The 22,983-nt window shown below is 36.5% G+C and overlaps 1 protein-coding gene across 3 annotated transcripts in view; it reads right to left on the reverse strand.

Moving 5' to 3' along the window:
* Positions 1–22,983, reverse strand: part of LOC135207926 (terminal nucleotidyltransferase 5C-like) — a 775,982-nt gene that overhangs the window by 336,929 nt on the left and 416,070 nt on the right. The window contains exon 1 of one of the 3 annotated variants that reach the window (XM_064239881.1): positions 21,375–21,441. The exons of the other annotated variants lie outside the window; for them this stretch is intronic. The gene's annotated coding sequence lies outside the window, so the exon portion shown is untranslated. Of the gene's footprint in view, positions 1–21,374; positions 21,442–22,983 lie in introns of those variants that run through there. 3 annotated transcript variants of the gene reach the window in all.

Below are 22,983 nucleotides of genomic sequence, written 5' to 3' on the forward strand. Positions count from 1 at the left end.
GGGTACAGAACAAGAGGCAGTGACATTTCGACTTCATAATATAACAGAAGATAGTGACAGCGAATGAGAAAATTATATATATTACCTGCTTAGAAACTGTGGATTCCAAAGCTATTTTTCGTTATCCCAATAAAATATAAAAAAAAAAATAAAAAAAAAAAAAAAAAAAAAAAAAAAACGCCGTGAGATGCAAAGGACATCGGTGAAATTCTTCCTGCTCTTTCACTTGCACGAATCTCCCCTTATCTCCTTCCTCCCGCCTCGAGGCTTTCATCCAAGTAGGTCTGGGCCTTCCAAATTTTCTGGTGCGCGAAGGAGCCCAGCTGGCAACATCATACTCTCTCTCTCTCTCTCTCTCTCTCTCTCTCTCTCTTTCTCTCTCTCTTTATTTTCGGATGGAAAAGGTCGAGGAATTTGGCCGAGAGGTAGAAAAGATGACCTAGAAAAAAGTGGAGCACACCTATCAGCATTTTCTGTTGAGCCTATTGGCGACTGATGCCAAGTGGTTAATCGGTTCACGTATTAACCACAGGGTGTGATCATATTGACCGCTAGTTTCGCTGCGACTTATTAAAAGAGTATAGTGGTTAATCACCTATACATGCGAAGTACTCCAGAATTTCTATGATGGGTCATATAATATTCAAGTGGCTCTTAGTTAAAGGTTTAAAAATTCGCGTGAATACACTACCACCCCACTATCAAAAAGGCAATGCACAATATTTACGACAATGTATAAAAACAATTCTGCACCTGATAGCATTATACGCGTCGTCATCAATACAAATCGAAGGTCAACTCTATATAATCACAATACACACAAGTCGTAAGTCTTCCCCACCGGTAAGGCAATAAGTCAATTACAAAAATGACGCTTCAATAAAAAAAAAAAAAAAAAAAAAAAAACCAATCCAAGTGAACCGTGAAAACTGAAGGTAACGGATCCAATTCACCAAGGTCCGTATTCACCTACCATGAAAGCTTTCAGAGAGAGAGAGAGACGAGGAGAGAGAGAGAGGAGAGAGAGAGAGAGAGAGACGAGAGAGGAGAGGCAGAGAGATAGAGGAGAGAGAGAGAGCGAGGAAAGAGAGAGAAGAGAGAAAGAGGAGGAGAGAGAGATTTAACATATAAATGGGCTATATATATATATATATATGTATATATATATATGTATATATATTTAATATATATATTATATATATATAGATATATATATATAAATTATATATTATATTATATATATCCACTCGCTTTTGAAGTAAAGCTGCTCATCCGTAACTGATTGTTATTATTATTATTATTATTATTATTATTATTATTATTATTATTATTATTATTTATTTATTCACGCTATTTATTGCATTCAGGTGGCTTGAGGAAATGGGTACCTCACTTTTCATTGGGCAATACCTGTGACGTCACGAGCGATGTCATCAGGGGGCCCGTTGCTGGTTGGCTGTCTCTTCGTGGGCGGAGCCTCATTATTATTATTATTATTATTATTATTATTATTATTATTATTATTTATATTATTATTATTATATAGTAATCAATACCGAGTCACAAATTAATAATTTTGTTTTTTACAAAATAAATTATATAAGATGTAAATCCTGGAAGATATACCTTTTTAATTAATTTAATTACTTATTTAATTTATATAATTATTTATTTAACCATCTATTCGAGGAACTGACTTGTAATACCATAAAAATATTCAAAATTATGCGTAAAATCGAATTTTAAAAAATCAAACCATTAACATATCATTAGTACATGTAAAAAAGGAAGAAAAAAAAAACAAGCCTGTTATACAGTTACGTCACAAGATGATGATGACATTAATATATCCATGACCTTATATAACCATACTAATATTCCACCAATATTCTATCAAAAATAAAATACTAAATAAGGAAAAACTTTCCTAAAATGCTTTCTTCTCTGCTTCATACATTATATCGTGAAGGTGTTAAATTTCTTTTTGGAAAAAAAAAAAAAAAAAAAAACTCATTACTTGAGTGAGGTTTTCTGGTTGCATTACGAGGCAAGTTCGTATTCTATGGAGCGACGACCACGCACGGATGCACACACGAAAGTCACTTTGTTGATGGTAACGTGCCTATACAATAATAATACCAGAAAAATAATTCGCTCCAGCGAGGAATTACTGTTACCTATTACGTCTAAATTCTTCTTCTCCTTCTTCTACTTCTTCTTCTTCTTCTTCTTCTTCTTCTTCTTATTATTATTATTATTATTATTATTATTATTATTATTATTATTATTATTATTATCATTATTATTTCTTATTTGGAAAGAGACCCTCTCGTAGACAGGTTTTGTTAAAAATGGTTGCTGCTTTTGCTCTATTAATTTTGTACAGGGTCTTCTCGTTGTTGCTTAGACAGGCAAGCAAAGCACCAAAGGGCATGGTAAAATCCGATTGAGTCATTTTGGTTATTATTATTATTGAGATTATTATCATTATTATTATTATTATCATTATTATTGTAACAGGTTTTATTAAAAATAATGGCTATTTCAGCCGCGTTTATTTTGCACAGAATTCTATACAAAGTAAAGGAGGCTGAAATAGCCATTATCTTCAATAAAACGTATATTAATGGAGGTTTTCTTCCAACATACTATTATTATTATTATTATTAACATTATTATCAGTATTATTATTATTATTATTATTATTATTATTATATTATTATTATTATTATTATTATTGTCGTTGTTGCTGTTTTCACATTCAGTTATCAAACCTGCGACCGCTATTGACTTAAAAAGAAAACGTTCACCAGAAAATACTGTTAACATATAAATAAAAATCAAATTGCACAATTAATAAAAAATTAATAAACAATAAAAATGAACTAAAGTCCATGCACCACACAAAGGCAAACATTGACAAAACAAAGCCGATCCGAAGCTTACGTAATGGGCCTTCACGCGGCGCGGGCAGCCACTCTCTGTCCATTAATCTTAGTTGTCCTTAGCCACGAATATTCATTTCCTGCAACACCAGTATCTTATTCGACTTACCTTTAGTAGACGTTATTCTTCTTCTGTCATTCTTTATCATGAATGATAACAAATTCTAAAAACTAGGAGAAAATTGTACGTTACGGGAACTGAACTATACAGTTCCTAAGGAAAAATCAACTACAGATATATATCACCAGTTTTCACTAAATGGTTTACTTTTATTTGCTTTACCGTACTGTGATATGTATAGCTACCATCACCCACGTGAAGTTGGCGTTATACACAGCGCGCTTAAAGTAAATATGTGAAATTTTAACCGTACGTCTTATATTCAGAATAAATTTAGTGCTTAAGAAGCAACAAAGCAGACCATGTTTTCTAAGTATAAGGATAGGTGTACAAATACATACATACAAACATGCATACATACATACACACATATATACTATGTATCACACTCATACTATATAGTGTGTGTGTGGTATATATATATATATATATATATATATGTGTGTGTGTGTGTGTGTGTGTGTGTGTGTGTGTGAGTGTTTGTGTGTGTGTCAGGTATCCATGGATACTTCATAATGAGGACCGTTGGCCCAGGAAAGCTCTGTTAACTATCTTTGAATAAATATCTAAGCTTGATGCATCCAGTTTCAACGAGGTCCTATTAGTAACTGTATTAATGCACAGAACAATTGTGAAAGTGATATGATATATATATATATATATATTCGGAAGACACTATTTAACCCTAACGACTGGTAAAATGTGAAAAATTGACATCACTGAAGACGGTTTTGGGAGTAATCAATTAGTAATCGTATATAAAAAATATACTAGCCTAGGTTTCTTCCGCATTTACCAGCATTCAGGGCTGAGGTATTGTCAACCCAATTATTCGCTTGAGCGTTAATTCTATCTTTAATGACCTTTACATTTCTTAAACGCTTTCTTATTTTCTTTAAATCTTCAGCTGAAAAATCCTTACGGATAGTCGACAGACTGCAAACCCAAGAGGACTCCAAAGGGATAGAAGTCTGCAGAGGGAGATGAGTTACAGGAAAAGGTGATGATAAATAAATAAAGACACACTTAGATGTGAAAGAACGTTCACAGCACACACATAAATAATAATAATAATAATAATAATAATAATAATAATAATAATAATAATTAATAATAATAATAATAATAATAACAAAATACAGAAAATCATATATATACAGAAACTTTATGTAAAAAAAAAGTCAATACTCATCTTCAAAAAAGACCACAATCACCAAGCACTAACCAGACACCTCTAAAACAATATATCATAATAATAATAAAATAATAATAATAATAATAATAATAATATAATAATAATAATAAAATACAGAAAATCATGTACAGAAACTATATGTAAAATATTAAAAAAAAAAAAGTCAATAATCATCTTCAAAAAAGACACCACAATCACCAAACACTAACCAGACACCTCTAAAACAATATATATTTCATCCCAACAAACATCAACAAAAAAGACATCAATTGACATCTATAGGAAGTGTAAATCTCTCTCTCTCTCTCTCTCTCTCTCTCTCCAAGCTACGAGGTTCCAAACGCCGATGGTTGTGAGCCATCACGACTCACTTCAAAAGCAAAGCGAGGTCATCTGACGTCGCTGGGAATAACTCCAGAACACTTCCTCGGATGAAACACGAATGTGACAATACAACCTAAAATAGACGGCAGCCTTCGTCGCTTTCTAATAGCAAATGTATCGTCGTGGCCTTTTCACTACGTTTTTTTCTAAGGTGATGCAGGTTATTATTTATAGGTGTAATGCATTACGTGAAGATTTATGATCAAATCCGAAGAAGGAAATGAATTAGTGGTTGCACTGTTTTAATTGCAGCATCAAGGGGAGACATTTGCGTGCGTTGATATCATGATGAAAGGAATATTCAGATATTAAGTTAGTAAATTAAAGAATAAAAAAAAAAACAGATAAAACAATTGCCCAAAAAAATCAAATATTAATTAGTATCAGATATCAAATTAGTAAATTAATGAATTTAAAAGAAAAACAGATAAAACAATTGCAAAAAAATCAAATATTAATTAGTAAATTAAAAACTTAAAAAAAAATAAAATAAAAGAACAATTGCTAAAAAAAATCATATTATAAATTATTCAACAAAGAATAACGCGTACAGAAAAAAAAAAAAAAAAAATAAAAAAGGAGGAGGAGAAGAATATGAACCTTTAGAAAGTCGGTTTCCTTGAGAAAAAAAAAAAAAAAATAAATAAAGATAATACGGCCATTAAATTCATCAAGCAGGTCTCCGAGAAAAATATCTACACGCCTAAAAAACCCATAAAATAAAATGAGGTCCTAAATCATGAAAGCAACAAGACAAAATAAATAAATAAAATAAATAACAAAATTACCCGAGAAGAGACAGTCGTTCATCTCTTTTCACATACATTCAATTTCCGAATACGCTCATTTACCGCTTTCTCTCGTACGCCCACAAAACAAGATCGCCCCCCCCCCTCTCTCTCTCTCTCTCTCTCTCTCTCTCTCTCTCTCGTCTTCCTTGATACCCGATAATAAGCTGATGCGAGCAAAATGCTCCACGCAATCAAGCAAAATGCTCCTCGCAATTTTTGTTCGACACTTCCGCGTGTTTCTTTCTTCCCTTAAAAAAAAAAAAAGTGGAATGACAAGGCGGATTTCGCAGCCCCCACAAGCATTGTTATTCCTGCATCGTCCGTCAAAGTTCTTGCATGCAGCCGCTGGTCCTGTTATTATGCATGCTACAGGAACCCTACTTCTACACACACACACACAGAAACATGTCAGTAATGATAATGCCTATTCATGACAGGGACAACACCTGAATGAAAGACTACGCACCAACACAAATCCATCAGAGACTGAGCAAAAAAAAAAAAAATAAATAAATAAATAAATAAAAAAAATAATAAATAAAATAAAATAAAATAATAATAAATTAACAAATAAAAAAATTTCTTTCGATAAACTTCTCAATTAGTAACGACAAACGAACAACTTAACAAGATTTAGAACACGTTAGGAAGACCTTATTCCTGACTCGAAGGCGTAAATGACGCCCAGGACCCAAAAACGCCAATCGTAATTTCTAGCCTAGGCCGTATTAGTCTTTAAAAAAAATAAATAAGTAAGAAAAAATAATTGTGGAGCATTTTAGTATTGTGCAAGCATTCTGATCAAACACGACAACTCTACCGAAAATCATATTTCGCCATTCTCAGAATAAAGCAGCCATCAAATCATGAAAAAAAATATATATATAATAAAAGATTTCCTCAGAAGATTCATCGTTTGTGACTTCAAGATCCCAGTAATGATGTTATGTCTGTCAAAGGCCTGAGATTACTGGACAGAAATGACATCGAAAACATCCATCTTGCGATGTCTAAACGGTCACATACACGTACTGGAATAAAGGTAGTACGTGTCCGAATAAAAAGCAAGCTTTCGGAGAAAGACTTAGAAAAGTTTCTGATAAAGTGAATCATTATTATTATTATTATTATTATTATTATTATTATTATTATATTATTATTATTCAGATGAAATCCATTCATATGAAACAAGCCTGCAAGGACTGCTGACTTGAAATTCAAGCTGCCAAAGAATATGGTATTAACCTGAAAGAAATTACAGCAGATTATAGGAAACTCAAGATAATTTATAAGCTATTAGAAAACAGAGATAAATTAACAAATAAATAACTAGATAAAAATGTAAATAACCCTTAACGTCATTAAACTGTCGCTGCTACACATCAATAGCTTAAAGAGATATATTTCATACCAATCTTCATTATTAGAAACTTATTCTTTTCGACATTTGTCATTTTACCGTATCAACAAGCGATGCATTTTCTTTCATTCATCACTGTGCAAAGAAAAAAAAAACACATTCGTTTTAAATGATCAACAAACTCGAACCTTTTGGCATTCACTCAATAAAACCTTTAATCGACTCATGTCATTATTACGAGACATTGCAATTTCTTTCATTCCTAAAATAGGAAAAAAAATACTTCGTTCCACCTTACCAACCTTGAACCCTCTCCGATAAATTACTTCTAAAAATAGTCACAGCCTTCCACAACACCATTTGACAAAGGCCTTTCATTCAAACCTTTTCCAACAAAATACATTTCTGGAAAAAGTCACCCTACCAGCCGGCAACACAATACACTTTCATTCATCAAGTCGCCAGAACCGTTTGTTAGTTCTGTGATACAAAACGGCTCGGTTTATGAATTGACACAACAACACTGACATTTTATGCTTGCACTAGCAATTCATTACTTACTCTATGTATAGTTTTATTTACCGCCAAATGACATAAACGTCCCTTATTAAGAACGCTAACACGGAGTTACCTTATCACCTACGCCACTCTAACCTAACCTAACCCACTCTAACCTAAGCTAAGCATCTTTACCTAACTCCAGATCCCAGGTACCTAAAAGAGGACCCCCGAATCTCAGTCACCGGTTGCAACCGCCCCAAAATGAATTTTGCAACCTGTCATGCCAGATGATTGTACAGGTGTCGTCAATCTCGATGTTCCCAGCCAAAGGTAAAATTCAACACCAGGACACAGTCAGACTTAGTGGGTCCTGAGGTTTACAAAAACAGTTATTTCGTCTTTTACATAATAATAAAGTTTACTATACAATTATGTACTTTGATTACACAACCCAATCAATATTACAGTTACGATTGATCCGGCAATTAAATTTCTCCTGATTTATTCCTGGATAAAAAAGGAAATTCTCTCCTTTGATACAATCACATGACGCGGAAAGGAAGTCGGGGAATTAAATTCTGCACGTTATTAACGCCAGGTCTTATATCGCCCGAATGCTCCTTTAATTTTTTGAGAGAATTTCTTTTCTTTCTATGTAGGACGAACTCTTTTTTTTTTCTTTCTTTCTTTCTTTCTTTCTTTGTTTCGAATTCTTTAGCTTGGATTTCTAAGGAAGGAAGTTTCTTTCTTTCTTTTTTTTTTCTTAGTTTTGTCTGCTTTTCAAAAGACTGTTTGTATTTTTAAGTAAAATTATTTTTCTTATTGTTTTCTCGAAATATGAATAATTGTAAAGATTTTTTTCTTTCTTTTTTTTCGTCGGAAAAATATATATCACTTTGATGAATCTTTTTTTTTCCTCTTTCCCTGACAATCGAGAGGGATAAATACATCAATTCTTCGGCCCTGACTTGCACCGCCCACGGGTCTCGAAGAAAGTCGAACAGACACCTGGGCGGGGAGGGAGGCGGGGCTAATTCCGCGCTGGTCGCCTAAATGCTCACGAGGAGTCACCCACGCGACACGGACTGTGTCCCTTTGAAGGATTGGAATTTCCGCCTGAGGGGAGAGAGAGGGAGAGAGAGAGTACGGATTTGAAACCTCAAAGAACATGTGTCCCACATAACTCAAAAGGATTTGCTCGTAATTAGTAGCTTTTGCATATCAATAAGAAGACATGAAACGAGAGAGAGAGAGAGAGAGAGAGAGAGAGAGAGGAATTTGTAATTTTAGCATACTCTCTCTCTCTCTCTCTCTCTCTCTCTCTCTCTCTCAGGCAAATCCTAAATAACCTACACCTTGCTGCTCTCTGACCACCTCCTAGTTTGCTGTTAAGAGGAACTGTGGGGTACAAGCAAACCAAAGGACTCTATTTGTATCTTGAGTTTCTTGAAATGCTTGAACAAAACAAGCAAAGCGAGTTATAGCACACTAAATCCTGCAAGTCACTTAAAGACCCTTTTTTGCCCTTTGCATTCTTGCAGTGTAATGGATACGCCGAGCAACAACTACGATGCAGACTAGTGTCCTAAGCACAATCAAAAAAGACCTTACATTCCAGGTAGCTACAGCATACGCGAGCAATCGCCCGAGTTGCCGTGACCTGTACACTAAAGGAGTACCCTTCAGAACATTGCTACGTTGCTTGCATCTAATGCAGCAGCTGACCCACACAGCAACTCCTCTCAGGAATTTCCCTCTGTGTTGCAATGAAAGCGAAAGCGGATCGTGATCAGCCGCTGTTAATGGGTTGTCCACCTCTCTCTCTCTCTCTCTCTCTCTCTCTCTCTCTCACTGCCAATAACCGGGAATGAGGAAACTCGTTTAGAAGAATAAGTATTTATTCTTTTACTGTCCTTATTAGGGTCGCTTTGGGTAAAACGGGGGAGTGGTTATGAGTCTCCCCACCCCCCCCAAAACCCCCCCCAAAACCCCCAACGCCCTTTCGATTTCCTCAAATAACGACGTCGTGAGTAGGAGGAAAATTTGAAGAAAAATTAAAATGAAAAATAATTGATATCTGGATTTACATGAGTATTTTCGTTAATTAATCTCTGATAACTAATAATATCACTATAAGTGTATATAAATAACGAAGATTTGACGTCCAAACACAAAAACCTTCAATGAGAAAGAAATGAGCAAGAGGATAAATCTAGCAAAACACAGAACACACTCATAAACATGAATGATTCAAGGAATGTAAATAGAGACAACTAAGAAATATAAAACATGAAAAACACACACATAAAACAGCAAAAAACCAAAAGATTAAAGAAACGTGCATAAACATATCTTTAGACAAACCCGCAGACTTGCACGCAAAATCACAGGACAAAGATGAACCAAGTAAAATAAAAGTTTAAATAAGACCACAAAAATACAGAAAAAGCATCACCGCATTTACAATCATCCTAGAGAGAGAGAGAGAGAGAGAGAGAGAGAGAGAGAGAGAGAGAGAGAGAGATAAAATTAGCATTCCTGGTAAAAACATAACCCTTATAATGGGTGCTCGTAAAAGAAAAGCCGGGGACTGGTGAATAAATGATAAAATCCCTACCAGGGGAAATATAAAGAGGCCTTTCGTTTCATCCTTGCTAGATGACTGTGACAATATATATATATTATGTATATATATATATATATATATATATATATATATATATATATATAGTGTGTGTGTGTGTGTGTGTGTGTGTGGGTATAGTATTTTTTCACCGTAGTCTAACAGTACCCTATGAAGACAAAAAAGGCACAAAAAAGTCCATAAGAACACTACATACAAGTTGCAAATGGTGAGCAGGGATGCAGAAGTATTCAAAAATATATGGTTGCAAGGTATATATTAGTGTTTATACGGGCCTTTTTACCTTCACATAATCATTCAAAAATATATGGTTGCAAGTATATATATAGTGTTTATACGGACCTTTTTACCTTTACATAATCATATATATATATATATATATATATATATATATATATATATATATATTATCTTAATAGCCAGGAAACTGTCGAATAGATGAACGAGAGAAGTGACTGGCAGCAGAGAGAGTATAATGAGGGTCGATAAACTGTTGGTGAGCCTTCAGTGTAAGCGCAAGACGAGATTAATGTGGATTCATCCAAGTAGGATTGTGGCAGTAACCGCTGTTAATTTTTTTTCTGGTTTCACGGCATGTTTAGGAAAACTCCTTAATGTTTACGAAATACAGAAAAAAAAGACAGATAAATACTGATGTGTTTATGGAAATCATAATTTTAATTAATTTTCGATTAAAGGTAAACTTTCATTTGTCTGTCTTTCACCACAAACCAACATACTAAACGTCAAATCCAGCAAGCACCCCCAAAATCGTAAACATACCGTAACCTTGTCCATACCTGACATCCTGCATAAATATCTAAACTTCATTCTCTATTTCACCATCTCATTTGTCTCAATGAATGTCGCGGTAGCCTCGCCATCACCCACAAAAGCACTGTTTCATTTTCTCAAGCCATTCACTCTCCCTTTCCCCATTCTCTCTCTCTCTCTGCCAGTGATTTATTGCTTCCCGCTGCCATTTTTCATACACAACCCTAATCAGCAACAAAGGGCACGGGGAAAAACGCTAGCAAGAAGCGCTGTGGCTGTAATTAATTAGTTTAATGCTCGGTTGCAATCTGGGGATGTCAGGTCAACCCCAAAGACTCTTGTTGACATTTGAAGGTGTTACAGATATACTATGTATAAGTTTGTATCAGTATGTATACATATACACACACACATAGAATGTAAAATATATTATATATATATTTATATTGTTAAAATTATTAATATGTATCACTATTATTCTATATACTAAGGTATTATTATCCATTTTTGTCTCCTTCCCTTCACCTCTCTGATTTTATTATTAAACTTAGTAGGCAGGAGGTACCTTGTGGGTTGGTGGTTACTGTCCTAAAAAATACTTCTACCCCTGACTTATTTTACAAAGTCACAGGTCAATTTTAAGGTTAATATTTAGAAATAATTTTCCTTCATATATCAGAAATTACATCTTCATATCACTGGTCTTCGAAACTTGACCAATGGGTACACGGTATCGTTTAAGATGTCTCGGACCTTGACCTATTTTTCAAGGGCACTGGTAATTTCAAATATATAAAAAATAAACAGTAAGAGACCTCTGGTCTTCAGAATTTGACCTATGTGTCAAACGCATTATTTTTGTTTTGTTTTAGACCTTGGCGTATTTTTTTAACGCCGCAGGTTATTTTAAAGGCAAAATATGTTTTGCTTTTTATTTTTTTACTTTCACCTATTCGTCACGGTCACATGCCAATTCGAAGGTCAGCATATCAAATCATTTTTCTCTACATCTCAGAAAATACGCTAGAGAGAGAGAGAGAGAGAGAGAGAGAGAGAGAGAGAGAGAGAGAGAGAGAGAGAGAGAGAGATTCAAATCAACCCTACTTCCATCTTCCATTCCGCTCACTCACCAGAGATCTAGAGAGCATAATTTTAGCTAGTGCTTATTTGCTGGATGGCCCAACACCTTCCCTAAATCTTTGATCTCGTAAACTGAATCGAAGACCTCGTGAATTAGCCAACTCTCGGATGTTAGAGTAAGTGATTAATTAAGCGTTTGCTTCATATCCAGAGATTCTTTAAAACTTCCATCATATGACTAAGTAATGCAAGTAAGAAGTATTTCTTCACATTTTCAGGAAAAAACGATCGAACATATCCTACGAACTCTTACGATCTGTGAGATGTCACTGCATCTTATGCGTATGCTAATAACCAGGCAGTTCGTGGTGGTCACCCATCCAAGTAGTGACCAAAACTGGAATATAAAATTTAGGCTAAATGCTGAGACCTATGAGGTCATTCAGCACTGAAATGGAAACTGATAGCAAAAAGGGGTTTGCAATGTGTAACAGGAGGAAAATCTCGCAGTTGCGCTGTGAAACAAATGTTAGGAGAGAAAGTGGAGAGTAAGATGAAAGAAAGTGAATATGACACCTCAAAGATCGGAAACCAAAAAACGAGGTTTGTTATTTGCTGATAGAAAGGAGTTTCAACTCTTCGCCCAAACTCTCCATTTTTATTCAAGCTTTGAACCTACAAAATACCCACTCTTTATCATTAACGTTTTTAAGTTGGATTTACCATTTACGGTACAAGACGGGAAAGCGGTAGTCCTCTCAGCTGTCTTTTTATCTGTCACCTTTTTATTTTTTTTATTATTATTATTATTTTTTTTTTTTTTTTTTTTTGCTGAATTCTTATCCTGGCGTTTTTCTTCCTCATTATCCCATCTCCTTGATTTTCTGGATTTTCGTAGCGGTCTTCGTCTTTTCGCTTCTATAATATGCTATATATACCTATATATCTAAGAAAAAAGCGCAAAATCAATCACGTACCCAAACAGTATATAAAAAATGAAAATCACTAAAATCAAAAGGGTGACATTTCAGTTGCACATAGAAAATAAAAAAATTCGAATATGAAAGTATCGTTCCCTACACAAGTTACATAAGCGTTTTCCTTAGCCTCCTTACCTACCCGGCCCCGCCCGCCCAAATCCCACACACCCAGACACCTGAACCTCCACCATCCACCCACCCTACGCCCGCAAGATTACGAAATCCGACTGCAGTGAATCGCATCACATCTAAGACAAATACAGTAAAATATCTCTGGATTTTATGTAACAAATTAACTTTCCAATGTTGTAAATAACGTCCGGTCCATAAATGATTACTATTTAGTGTAAAATAGAGCGACATATGTTGCTGCCCAAGCTAGTGTTGCGGGGAATTGTAAATCCTTTCATGTAGGGCACGAGGTCACAAAAATGGTAAATGGACTTGTCCCATTCTTTATTCTTTCCCCCTCCGTTCTAATCTTAATACTTTCCCTTTTCCTCTTATCTAGCTCACATTTGCTTTGCCCCAAAACCAGGATATATACCTGGTTGAGGATATCGGACAGATGACCGGATATAATTTATCCCACTGAGGCTACGCTATGCCTCGCTAAGCAGCTAACCGAGAGAGTCAGACAAAAGCAAAGATTTTTTTTATTTATTTTTTATTTATTTCTTAAGGCACCGAGAATTCCTTCCAACGAGATAGAAATATCAAAACATTTTTTTTATTTATTTCTTAAGGCACCGAGAATTCCTTCCAACGAGATAGAAATATCAAAACATAAAATGACAATGTGTAGAGCCGCCCCGTAAATAATAATAGCGGCCTAGTCTAAAATACCTAGACAAAACGGGGAGAGATGGGGTATCGGCGCCGTCACGTTCCCTAACCCGCAGTTGTGTAAGCCGTTTCGTAACTCTTCCACCCACCCGGGTAAACCGTCCCCGGGAAGGGGGGATGGGGGGCATAGTGAGGGGACGGCCGCTTTCAGAGAACGCGCCGGATTAAAATATAAAAAAAAAATTTCCTCCGGAATAATACTTCCATATTTTTTTGTATTTTGCGTATCGCGTTTTGAATTTTTTTTTTTTTAAGTCAAATATGTAAAGTTAGATAAGGTGGAATCCTTAAAGAAACTCAGTCAGAGCAGTTCTCATGTAATGGACGAGCCTTTAACAAATTCCGTTCTGTATTTACTTCGTGTTTGTCAAATTTTATTAAAGTGAAATCTCTTTCAAAAATATGGAAAACTGTTTGGGAAAAAGAAAAATAAATAAATAAAAAAGAAAAAAAATCTGTCATTTGTATTTTACTATAACAAATTTGGAATTCCTTCAGATGGGATAATCTCATACATACACGTCCATAAACCTATTGAAACTTATAAATACAGTTTCCGACATAAAGCGACTGATTTATACGATTCTATAAACTGGCGTCACCATAGTTTTCAAAGGGTGATTTAAAGCTGATGACGTAAGTTTTTCGCTCCAAAATTTTGGCAAAATGTTTCAAAGCTAAACCGATCACCCCCGTCTTTCCAAAAATTAATAAACAAGGATACAAAAACTAAACTTATGTGTCTTTCCTTATTGAGTAATACTTTGCCAATAAATGAAGGTTGTCTGTCGCCTGCAATTGTTTGCACATCATAACAAAAGATTACACTTGAGCGCTCATGTATTAATGTGGCACTAATATTGCTGGAGGCATCCAGAGGCAGCATCTCAAAATTACACAACAGAAAATGGGAGGGTAAATAATTATCAAGAACGTTGGTCGCCATTACATAAAATCGTCAATAAAAGTGAGAATGTAAAACGAAGGTTGTTGCGTAGCAAAACATAAAAGCGTTTTAACCAAGATTAATGAAGGGATTTCTTGTTGCTAATCAAATATCATGAATTAAATGGACCGGTAATACACGTGGAAGAGACGGGCATTAATCTCTTGGCTCCCTTTTCATCTACGATTTTATTAATGATTTTGTAAAACTTAACTGTCTTTAAGAATCGCAATAGCATCGCCCCAAAATCAGAATCAGAAGAAATTCTTTGTGTGAAACAGCACGTATATAGGTTTTACTCTTACGACTGAATATTTCAGCATAAGAGTCAAATAACTATAGTGGGGATATTATACCAAGTTGCTGGTTATCATAAAAAAGTTAATATTCAATGCGCTGGAGATCATTCACTGATATGAATCGGATAACAATTTGGTTATTAGTTTTACATTCAACTTTATTATAACGCTTTTCTTTGTCTCTACCACATACACAATTGGGGGAAATTAGCGACCTTAAAAAGGATATGATTACCACTCTAAGACCTTCTCAACAGGTCCTTTAATAAACAATAATCATCCACCAAAAGGCTTTTCGTTGTTGTCAACATTTACTAAAACACCTCTGCAATTAACATTCACGGTCACCATTCTTTACTTAAAATAAATAAATATATAAATAAATAAATGAATAATCTTTCCCCAAAATTCACCAGAAATTAACCTCCACTAAAAGCCATTTCTGTTAAAGTAATGGTTCGCTAAAAGCTCATTTTCACAACACAAGAGGTTCATGGGACAGGTAACCTAATGCCCTTGTATGGGCCCAGTACGTTTGAAACAAGACAAAGAAGGGTGGATGGAATACGCTGCAGTTTATCTCATAAAGGGAGAGAGCGATGCGGCTGACTCTTGAGATGAGGATGGCAGTCACAATACTTAAGTTCCCCCTACGCCCAAACCTCCATAGAAAGAGATGACGTTAAATCTTGAATTTCAATTCCCTCGATGCCTCCACAAGCAGCGAAGGCAGAAGCGAACGGAGACGCGACGATATTCATCCCCATACCCCCACCCCTACCCCACGCAAACCGTTACATAACGACGAAGCACGTTGAAGGAAGGGAAAGGCCTCCTCGCTGCAACCATAACAAAGAAATGACAACCAGCAATTAGTGAAAGGAGGAAAAAGATGAATCTGGAAGTATGACTTGACGAGGAGAATCTCCTCAGACGTGAAATTAATAGGGATGGATGTATTTACTTCTAATTAACGAGGAATTTAAGCAAAAGTACTCTACCTCTCACAAGGAGGACTTCTTGGGGGAGGTAAGCCGGCACCAAGACGGTTTTCCTCCTCCTCCTCCTCCTCCAACTCCTCCGACTTCTACTCCTCCTCCATTATAAGGGGAAGCATGGGGTGGTCGAGGATTTCGGTACTGTGGGAGGATGGCGGGTGAAGGGGTGAAAGAACCCATTCAAAGGGTACATGAAAAGGAACACAGGTATCTCTCTCTCTCTCTCTCTCTCTCTCTCTCTCTCTCTCTCTCTCTCTCTCGTACGGATCAATAGGACCAGGCGTGACCTTGGGTGACCTCGCTTGGTATACGAGCGTCGCTGCCAGAACATTCGGCAGAGAACACACACAAACCATATGGTCGCGTCAATCAGGATTTACATTCGCTTTCATTAATTAGGCAGTTTCTCTCGCAATAAAAGTCCGAAGTATTTTCACTCTCAATAAGGCGAATTCTTAATATAACAATGAGGCTTGAATGGACATAACAGCCGCGGCAGCAACACACTAAAATATTCTTTAAAAAAATTCGTTCAGACAAAATACATTTTTTCATACTATTTGATAGGAAAATTCGGCATATTCTGTTGATACAATCTTACGGGCAAAAGCATTTTGTCGGGGTTTAGTAGATTGCTATCATTGATTGTTAAAGTCATAAGACATTCATACATGTAAATAGAATCGAGAATATATATATTTATATATTCTCGATTCTATTTGCATGTATGAATAGTCTTATGACTTTAACAAATATCAATGACAGCAGTCTACTAAAACCCGACAAAATGCTTTTGCTGCTAAGACTGTATCAACAGACTATGCCGACTATCCCCTATGACATATAAATTCTAACAGACGTCATTTAGAGATCGTAGCAAGAGGTCGCATCAATTCACCGAAACAGGAGATAGACCCGACGACCACCCTTTGTCTGACGCAGCTATAAATAGACCACACTCCTGCAGCAGGACAGAAGGCATATCCGAAAATAGCTGCCAAAAATACTAACGCACTTCTTCTATTCCAGGCGACGCCATACCTTATCAGACTTCTAATCCAAACGAGAGATATTGATAATACGGAGCATGAAGAATGACGTGAATGGCGTAGGGAAAATCCCTACCTTTCGTAGAAGGAGAGGATGGGATGCTATCGGCGCTTGGCTTGGCTTGGCCGCTCCATTCACAAGCCGAGAGAGAGAGAGGCGGGGGCGCGATGTTTACGGTGGTGACGTCAGAGCTACGTCACGACTCCACGCTGATGACGTCAGCGGCGGATTGACGTAATGGGGGCTGCGGGGGTGGGGTCAAGTACCTATTAAGAGTAGAAGAGATCCGGGAAGGGGGGCATACCCCACTGTGGCATTCCCTTGAGGATAATTACCAGGAGTGAACTGTATTTTTACTTTTTATTTTTGAACTAAATCTTTCGTGATCATTATGGCTTTTCTTCAGACCAAAAGCTGGCGGCGGCCACGCCAACATCGCCTCTATGCTGAGGGGGAATTACGGCGGCCATATTCAACCTATTTGCTCAGACAAAATCTGGACATTTTTTTTTTTTTAAACGCGACTTCTCCGTAAACGTGAGTCACAAACTAGTTTGAAATATTTTCGGTCTTTCTGAAATAGAGAAGGATTTTTTTTTTTTTCTTTTTTTTAACTCGCTCTGTTCAAGATCAAAGGCGGCAACAAAGTTGACGCTGCGGAAGAACAGAATTCACAAAGGAACCACGAACGGATTTTCAGAGAGATAAAGTACTCTCTCTCTCTCTCTCTCGTTCCTTACCGCTTTCAACTCGCTGTCATCAGAATCACAAGTCCCTATCGAGATTTTTAATATTTCAGTGCCACTGTTTACATCTATTCTACCCCATGTTAAATGGCATCCATAAAATCAGAACATATTTTCGTTTTCTAATGATGTAACGATCTTTTGATAAAAAATAAATAAATAAATAAAAATAACAAAGAACCCCCTTCCCCAAGAAGGAAACAAATAAACAAATAATATTTCGTTATAATTAAAGGGTTGGACCACAAAATTTTTCTCAAGTAAAAGATTACGCAAATCTTTTATTCAACTCCCACCAGCCCTAGCTCAAGCTGAAGCCTATTCCATACCTTCTATATAATATCCTGCCAAGGCTGAAACTATACAGTTGAAGACTGTACACCTATCCTTGCACTTAATCCCGCACAAAATGATACGCTGACGATAGTATCAATCTCACTCAAAGCTGCAACTCGAATTAAATTACAATTCATTAACATGGCCAATTTGAAGCCTATCCTTATCTTACTACTGTGCTCTAGCCCCAGCTGAGCCCTGTATCTATTCCTCTAATCTACCCCCATGCAGCTGAAGCCCTGTGGAACCTTCTATCCACCCAAACTGAAGCATGTACCTGTCCTTATAATCTACCCCAACCAAGCTGAATCCGGTGTCTATCTTTCTATCCTACCTCACCCAAGCTGAATCCTGTACATATCTTTCTATTCTATCGCCGCCACACCTGTAAATACGATTCCATCACACCTCGACCGAGCTGAAGCTGAAGCTAAAGAACGAAGCTACCCATCAAATCTTATCTCTACAAGAACGAAGCTGAAGTCGAAGCCTGCAACTCTCGTCAGCAGAAACGAGCAAGTCTTGACGTCACAGCCACAGCCAGCCAGGCAGCCCCGGGCGACGGTATCATATTGGGACCGTCGAAGTTACGAGCACCATCAAATAAAAGTTCGAAAGAGAGAAGAAGAAGGGTCTCGGGAGTTGAATCAAATGAGGGAAAAAGGACTTAGCAAATGTTAACGAATGGGGAATTTCCCCTTTTGAATGGAAATGAGGGACGAGCGATGATCTTACAACTGAAAGTGATGGGGAAAAAGGATTTTTTTTGGTAACGGTAACCGAATAAAGATATTGATTCTGGAAGGCCAGGAAGGGAAAAGGAGTGATGAAGAATGATCTTACTCGTAAAGCAAAAGGAGCAACTGATCTTTAACTGTATACACAAGACGAAAAAGGACCTGGCAAAGCAAAACGAGTTACGAAAATTGTTTAGCAATAATTGACAATGACTGAATGACGAAATTGCTCCTAACATAAATTAAATGAAACATATCAGGTTTCACACTATAACTGAATACAATGGGTATTGCAATAGGAATTAATCTTAATTTAAAAAATGTTCACACAAAGAAGCTTTATAAAAAGCTATTGATATTATCTGAACTAGAATAGTTATGCCATTATAATTGAGAGAAATTACATAGATAAAATTAAAACCTTAAAGGATCAATTACTAATAGAAAGAGAAATTGAGAAAAGAGACAAAGAGTTTTTCATAATCAACTTCCATTTTTATTTTTTTTCCCTGTGGGGTCCAAAAGAGAGAGAAAGAAAGAGAGAGTTTATTAATATTTTTGTTATCTATTCTTCTTCCTCACAGCCAGCCAACATGCTTGAAGAGAGAGAGAGAGAGAGAGAGAGAGAGAGAGTTACTGTGCATCCAAATGCCAACTCCCATTTCCTTCTCAAAATATTTCCTAGTTGAGAGTTTATCAATATTATTATTAACAATATATCTATTCTTTTTCCTCACAGCCAACATGCTAGGAGAGAGAGAGAGAGAGAGAGAGAGGAGAGAGAGAGAAGAGAGAGAGAGAGAGAGAGAGAGAGAGAGAGGTTACTTTGCATGAAAATGCCAACTCCCATTTCCTTCTCAAAATATTCCCTAGTTGAGTCTATTAATGTTATTATCAATACCTATTCTTTTTCCTTACAATCAACATGCTTGAAGCGAGAGAGAGAGAGAGAGAAGAGAGGAAGGAGATAGAGAGGACGAGAGAGAGAGGAGAGAGAGAGAGAGAGAGAGAGGTTTCTACGGATGCAAATACAGACTCCCATTTCCTTCTCAAAATATTGCCTAGTTGAGTTTATTAATATTATCAATATCTATTCTTTTTCCTCACTACCAACATGCTTAGAGAGAGAGAGCGAGAAGATAAGAGAAGATGAGGAGAGATGACGAGAGGCGAAGAGAGAGGGACAGGCACAAAACAGCAATCTCGAATTGACACCACAAGCACAAGCCGTGCCAAAGGTCAAATGTAAATAGGGTGTAAGTGCCGAGAATAATAAAATAGTCCGCTGCGTGGGCGACGACTTTCAAACTCTTTGGCACTGCCAACGCTAAAAGAGCAAAAGCGAAGGCTTTGGCCATAAGTCCCTAACCTAACCCCCTAACCCCCCACCCACAAACCCGCCCACCCACCTCGTTCAAAAGCGCTAACGGGGATGATATTCAATGTATGCTCTCTCTGAACATTAAGCCCTTGATCATGATGGAGGTTTGGCTGCAGAGAAAACGGGCGATAGTCACCGCCACATTTCTACTTTAACGACTGAATTCTGGATGTACCTCTAGTGAGAAAAACGTCCGCAACATCATCAACTCCTTCATACAGCTTTCAAGGAAGTCTCATCAACAACACGTCGAGCCTCTCTCTATACAGATGCCATCATTCACCTCTCTCTCTGCGATAGTTTGTGTGTGTGTGTGTGTGTGTGTGTGTGTGTGTGTGTGTGTGTGTGTGTGTGTGTACATATAATCAACAGCAGCTTGGCCGCCACTTATTTTCTTATAACTCTTCTTACTACTTCAACAGCACGTCTTGTCGACTGTAGTAAAATAAAGGCAATATTTATATATATAAAAATACGGGGAAGGAAAAGTTTATATATATAGTATATGTATACATATATAATATATATATATATATATCTATTATATATATATATATATATATATATATATATAATGTGTGTGTGTGTATACCACTCTATAAGGGTACCATAAACAAGAAACTTTGCTAATAAAAAGTACTCCGTATTCTAACATAACTGATATTTATCAATACGCCCCAATGCACCACTTAAAAAAAAAAAAAAAAAAAAAAAAAAAGAAGAAGAAGAAGAAAATAACCAAACCATACAGTGAACATTATATTACCGCTCTGACATTATATGCCCTTTCCTATCGTAAAACGTAACAAAGAACAAGGAAATTATATAAGTGAATTAATGACGGCGCAGGTGTCATGACCTGCCATAAAAAACAGACATGCGCAGTTGCTCCCGATGTTTTAACCTGACATCCACATTCGCATTTTTAATGAATGATAACAACGCCTTTTCTTTGTTCGTAAAAGGTAATAATTTTATGAGGGGATGAATGAATAAACGTCAATAATAAAATTACAAAAGTATCATGTCATTAAAAGTAAACTGGCATGCTGATGGTGTGAGTAATGTCAGGGTGTCAAGGAGCTATGATGCAAAGGATTCGTCCTTGATTCAGTAGAGAAAACATGATTACGACATTCCGCCATAAATTTCTTAACTCAAATCAGGATCGAACCCTGGTCGCTCAAATGAAAAGGCCAGGGTCCTACAAACTGAGCCACTCAAGTTATTAAAAAATTTAGAACCTAAATGCTTCTGTACCTGAGGTTTTTCCTGTGCAGGCTGCTGCCTAACATGCCAGCGAATTCTACTCAGCTTCCCGACCCACCAGTGAGAAGGTAGGTAATACATTTCATTAGAATTACTCCCTCACCTTAAATATGATTGAAATATATCGCGTTCTTCAATTCTGAGACCTATATCTTATCGGGACACAAAGACCAAAAAGAAAAAAAGAAAGGTGAAACGAGCAATTTTGTCGGGTCCTATCTGATAACGAGTGAGGGGGAAATTTGGGTGGGTTAGCTTTACCCTTCCTATAACACCCTCCCTCCCTCCACAATACAGCCCCCTACCTCCACGAAACCCATCCCCACCTCAGAGGCACAACACCCACGCAAGCCGACAATAATCAGTCATCCGCGTTTCTTGGAAAAATATGAAAAGGGGAAAAAAATAAACGAACGGTTACATCCTGGGACGTCTAATTAATAAGCCTGGAAGTGAATAGGTTTTAATTTTCCATATTAGACTTCGTCGAGAGATAATGGGTCGCTATTCTTAAATATTCCCCCCTTTCTAAGTGACTGATTAGTTCTGACACACGCTGTGTTCTTTAGGGATGTTCCCCTCTCTCTCTCTCTCTCTCTCTCTCTCTCTCTCTCGCTGATATTTTCATATGTTAACAACGGCTTTTTCTCTACCCTGCTGCTTTTAAGTACTTTTGTCATTTTGTGTGTGTGTGTGTGTGTGTGTGTGTGTGTGTGAGAGAGAGAGAGAGAGAGAGAGAGAGAGAGAGAGAGAGAGTAGCTGTCAGTAACAGCAGACTTATAGATTTCATTGAATGTATAATAAAGGAAGAGTCTTCTTCGTAGGCATTTTTCTTTAACGAAACCAGCAAATATCTCTCTCTCTCTCTCTCTCTCTTTTCTCATTTGACAACTGCAACTGTCTAACTCCCTCTAAAGAGGAGGTGAGCTTAAGAGTGAGTGGGATAGAACAGAACCAGTCGACGCTAGAGAGAGGGCTCGGTTTAAGAGAACAAGGGAGGAAATAAAGCACATTGCAGTAATTAAGAAAAGGGCAGTTCCATTCGCTTTTTGGGATAATTCAAGATTTAAAAAAAAAATTTGGGGGAGGGGGCATGTCCTGAAGTCCTTTTTGGGTTTCCGGTTTCATGCATTCTTTCCATGACTAAGAAAGATACACAAAATAAAAAATACATATACGCACATTAGCGAGACGACTCTTACACTGAGGAAATGTAGAACAATGTGCATGAGAGACAGGAGTACAATGACCACAGCTATCAATTACCTTTAAATACAGTTAGTTGTACATAATACTGAAATACTACACGACGACTGATGCATAAATAAACTTTATACAAGTATAACAATCATAAATATGTTGGAAAAAACTGTCAATTGAATTTTGTACAATATTCTAATAGGTCCACAATAATAAAGATGTTAAAAGTTCGTGTATAATTCGAAAGCTTTTATAAAGTGTTTGTAAATTATACACGAACTTTTTAAACATTTTTATTATTGTGAACCCCTTAGAATAAAATAATAAATATTATGCATACGAGCCAATCGGTAGATTGTATATGTAATACATTAAATACATTAAAGCCAGAACTTAAAAC

This window comes from Macrobrachium nipponense, chromosome 34 (assembly GCF_015104395.2).
Source record: "Macrobrachium nipponense isolate FS-2020 chromosome 34, ASM1510439v2, whole genome shotgun sequence".
NCBI lineage: Eukaryota > Metazoa > Arthropoda > Malacostraca > Decapoda > Palaemonidae > Macrobrachium > Macrobrachium nipponense.